This window comes from Lacerta agilis, chromosome 8 (genome assembly GCF_009819535.1).
Source record: "Lacerta agilis isolate rLacAgi1 chromosome 8, rLacAgi1.pri, whole genome shotgun sequence".
NCBI lineage: Eukaryota > Metazoa > Chordata > Lepidosauria > Squamata > Lacertidae > Lacerta > Lacerta agilis.
Window position 1 is genome coordinate 68,430,712 of NC_046319.1, and position 4,503 is coordinate 68,435,214.

Below are 4,503 nucleotides of genomic sequence, written 5' to 3' on the forward strand. Positions count from 1 at the left end.
GGGGGGGTGCAAACTGTTGTGGAAATATGGAGAACTGGGTTTAACATTGGAATAATGAGAAACCAGAACTGGCATATTTCTCTGTCCCTACACATTGCTCTTTCCTTCCATGTCTCGTTCCTCTCCACCTACCAGCATCTGCCTGCTGAGGTGGCCCTCAGCCTTGGTTCCAACCCTCCCATTCCCTCCTCACTATCCCACAGTTTTCCACATCCGCAACAGGCAGCCAATAATCTGTGGCCCCTTTGAGCATGCTCTGTCTCCATGGGGCTGTTTAGGGTAGGTGGGTTGCCCCTTAAGGTTCTCCTGAGCCTGCTGACATCTCCCTTTCCTGTATGGGTGGGTGATGCCACTTTGGCTACATAAGCAACAGCACTCGTATCCTGAACATTGGGAACAGGGTGAGCAATGCTGTCACAACAACCTGGGTTTATGTTAGTCTCCGGTGTAGTAACGGAAATAGAAGAGTTTGTGATGTTGATGGGAAATGCATTTCCTAACCCTCTCATTCCAGAGCCGGTCTGTCCCCGAAACAGCCACTACGAGCTCTGTGCCAGGAGCTGCCAACAGACCTGCAGCAGCCTCTACTCTCCTCTGCCTTGCTCAGCGCACTGTGCAGAAGGATGCGTCTGCGATGAAGGCTTTGTGCTCAGCGGCGACCGCTGTGTCCCCATGTCTCAGTGTGGCTGCGTCTACCAGGAGCGGTACTATACAGCTGGGCAAACCTTCTACCCAACCAGCAAGTGCAACGTGGAGTGTGTGTGCCAGGCTGGTGGAGCAGTTGCCTGCAAGGAAATCTCATGTGGCCCTGGCGAGGAGTGTAGGGCAGTGGACGGCGTCCATAAATGCCACCCCGTTGGCTCAGCCACTTGCTCAGTCTCTGGCGATCCCCATTACATCTCCTTCGATGGAGTACGCTTCAACTTCCAGGGCACCTGCACCTATGTCCTTGCTAAGGCTGCCATCACAGACAAGAAGAACTTGAAGGCTTTCACCATCACTGAAGAAAATGAGGCCTGGGGGAGCAGAAAAGCCTCGGTTGCCAAGATGGTCTCTGTAGAAGTCTATGGCACCATACTTACTCTGATCCAGAACAAGAAGGGACAGATCAAGGTAGATGTTTCCATGCTGCCCATACTCTTATCCAAGAAGCTCTGAGCAGCACACATACTTCTCCCTTTTAATTCCAGGGTCTTCTTCTTTCTTCTTCTTTGGCAATCACTCGTAGCTGAGTAAGATTGTCTTCCATAAACACGGTTTTAACAATGAGTCCATAAGTGACTGTGGAGGCCAATTCTGGATCCACACATCCTTCCACAGTGGGGACATAGGTTTCTGGGTGGGAGTTGACCACGGTGAGGGTTTGCCAAGTGTGCCTTCCTCTAAGCGCATTTCTCCCTTTCATCCTGAGTTCGAGTCTCTTCAAAGTCCATGACACCTTTGGTAAAACCTGTTCTCCAATTGGAGCACTCATAGGCCAGTGTTTCCCAGTTGTCGGTGTTTATACTACATTTATTTAGATTTGCCTAATTAGGCATACCAGGCTATTTTGGTCAAGTTACATCCACCTGCTCGTTACATCCACCCAGGGCTTTTTTTTCAGCCAGAACTCACTGGAACTCAGTTCTGGCACCTCTCAGGTGGGCGCCATTGCTATTATAAGAGAACCAGGGAGATATTTATGGTGAGTTCCAGCACCTCTTTTCTATAAAAATAGCACTGCCGACACCTGATGTCATATATGCATTTGAGGTATTTCTGAGCCAAGAATTGCATTGCCAAATTCAGAGATGTGTGAGAGCTGACAGATAACTGTGTTCCGATCCAGGTACTTGTCCAGAAAGTGCACATTGGATGGAGTTTGCCATCTACAGTTCATTTTATAAAGCTAATTTTAATGAATTATATCTAACACTCACTCATGCACACCTATGTTTAAAATAAGGGTCACAACTATCCTCTCTGAATTTTTAATTGTGTAATTTTCAGTTTCACTTGGCAATTTTATCTCCTCATTGGTGCTAACATATGTTTACACTTTTGTACACAAAGTGTAATGGCCAGTAGCTGATGCAAACATAGCTATCTGTATATATTATCTCCTGCACATCTTAAGTCAATTAAACATTAATGAAGCTATTGATTAAGCCAGTGAAAAGTTACAGCCCTATCATTTCAATGAAAAATTCAGCTGCTATGTTTGAACATGAGATTTTCTTCACTGAATAAATCCAGACTTGGGGGGAAAGCCCACTGCTTTAATCATGGCTCTAGTTTTACATTAGTACAGTGGTACCTTGGTTTATGAACAGTCCTGTTAACGAACTATTCCGTTTATGAACTCTGCAAAACCCGAAGTAATGTTCTGGTTTGCGAACTTTACCTTGGTCTATGAATGGAAGCCAAACAGTGGAAGGGCACTGATGGCTGGAGACCTCATTAGGGAAAGCGCACCTCGGTTTAAGAATGGATTTGGTTTAAGAACGGACTTCAGGAACGGATTAAGTTCGTAAACCAAGGTACCACTGTACATCCCCTCTGCCCTTTTCTCCCCAGAAGACCACAGTTGCATTTCACCTTGGTTAGGCCAAAGGAAGCTGCCTTATACTGAGTAAAACTTTTGGTCCATCCAGCTCAGTATTATTTGCTCTGCAATGACATTGAGCAGCTATCCAGCATTTCAGACAGGTAGTCTCTTACTGCTCTACCTGGAGATGCTGGGGAATGAAACTGGGATCTTTTGCATGCAAATCATGGACACTACCACTAATCTGTAGTCCTGTAGTTTTTGTGCTGAAGGGGTTGCGCTACTCAAAAATAACCAGTGATGAGTGTCTTAAGCAGAAGAGCCACCAATTCAGCCGCTCTGAGATGGGGCTGCTATAATACAATCTGTCTTCCTTAGCATCCAGGAAGTATGACCTTCTGCCAATTCCAGTAATACAATGTGCACACTAGATTTGCATATGAATGGATACTTGTGAGTGGATATGTTTACATATGGCTATACACAAGAATCTACTTTCCAACAGACCTTAAAGATAAGTTTGGTCATGAGCTTGTTACATGTTGAACCATTCACAAGGTGCCCCAGCGCATGCAAATCCTCTGAAAATGTCAACTTGGGTGGAGTTCAACAATACTTGTGGGATAAGGGCCTATTGCTGGAGGGTCAAAGATCCCTGAGACTAGTTTGTGTCCTTTGAACATCTGCCCTTTGAGACAGCATGTCCCCTTCTTCCAGGTGAACGGAGTGTTTCATTCCCTACCCGTTGAATTTTCTGGTGGACGTCTCAGAGCTTATCAGCATGGCACTAAAGTCCTGATAGAAACTGACTTTGGTCTTATTGTGAGCTACGACCTGGTTTACCGTGTGACAATTGCCGTCCCAGGAAGCTACTGGAACCAAATGCAAGGCCTGTGTGGGAACTACAACGGGAAGAAGGAAGACGACTTCCTGCTCCCTGATGGCAAGACAACCTCTGATGTAGCTAAATTTGGTGCTGCCTGGAAGGTTCCAGTCCGTGGGGCAGTTGGACCTTGCTCAGATGGATGCTCTGGGAACAGCTGCCCAGTCTGCGAGGAAAAGAAGGAGGAGGTTTTCAAACAGCGCCATTACTGCGGGATCCTCACTGCATCGGACGGCCCCTTTAGTGCTTGCCATGCAAAGGTGGACCCCAGTGTGTACTTCAGAGACTGCATCTATGATGTGTGCCTGGGCAATGGGGACAGCGAGGCCTTGTGTCAAAAATATCCAGAGCTACGCCTCTGCCTGCCAAGAAGCTGGGATCCCCATCCAGACCTGGAGGAGTCCATCCTTTTGTCGTGAGTACTGAGAACTACAGGTAGTATTATTATTATAAAAATCTTTTTAAAAAATTTGTCATGTGCCTTTTTCTTCAAACCGTTCTCTGTTGCAGCTCTCAGCTGCCCTCCAAACAGCCAGTATTCACTCTGTGCTGATCTCTGCTCCACTCACTGTGCTGGGATCACCGACTCCAGGATATGCCCCAGGACGTGCGCAGAGGGCTGCCAGTGTGATGACGGGTTCTTTTTCGATGGCCTCGACTGCGTCACGGTGGAGACCTGCGGGTGCAATCACAATGGAACATATTATAAGGTGCTTTCCCTTAAAGGAGATAGCGTTGCATTGCTTTGAACAAGTCCAAGGTAGGAAGTTCCCTCTTCAGCTATTTAAAGGGCTATTAAACCATGAGTGGAGAACCTTAGCTCTAGGGCTAAATGTGCCCCCCAGGCTACTCTATCTGCCCCTCCTGGACTATATCCAGGACACTCCCCTCTCCCCAGGCCACAACCCCATCACTGGCCCTGCTTCACCTTTCCTTGAGTGTTTTTACCTGCTAGAATGTGTCCTTGAACTCATAATGCCTCTTTCGTACTGGATGGAGGATAGAGAGGAGTGTGTGAGCGTGTGGTAGGAACCCGACTACTGTACAAAGGTAAAATTAGTTTATATTTAAATTCCACTCAGTTTTGCCCTGG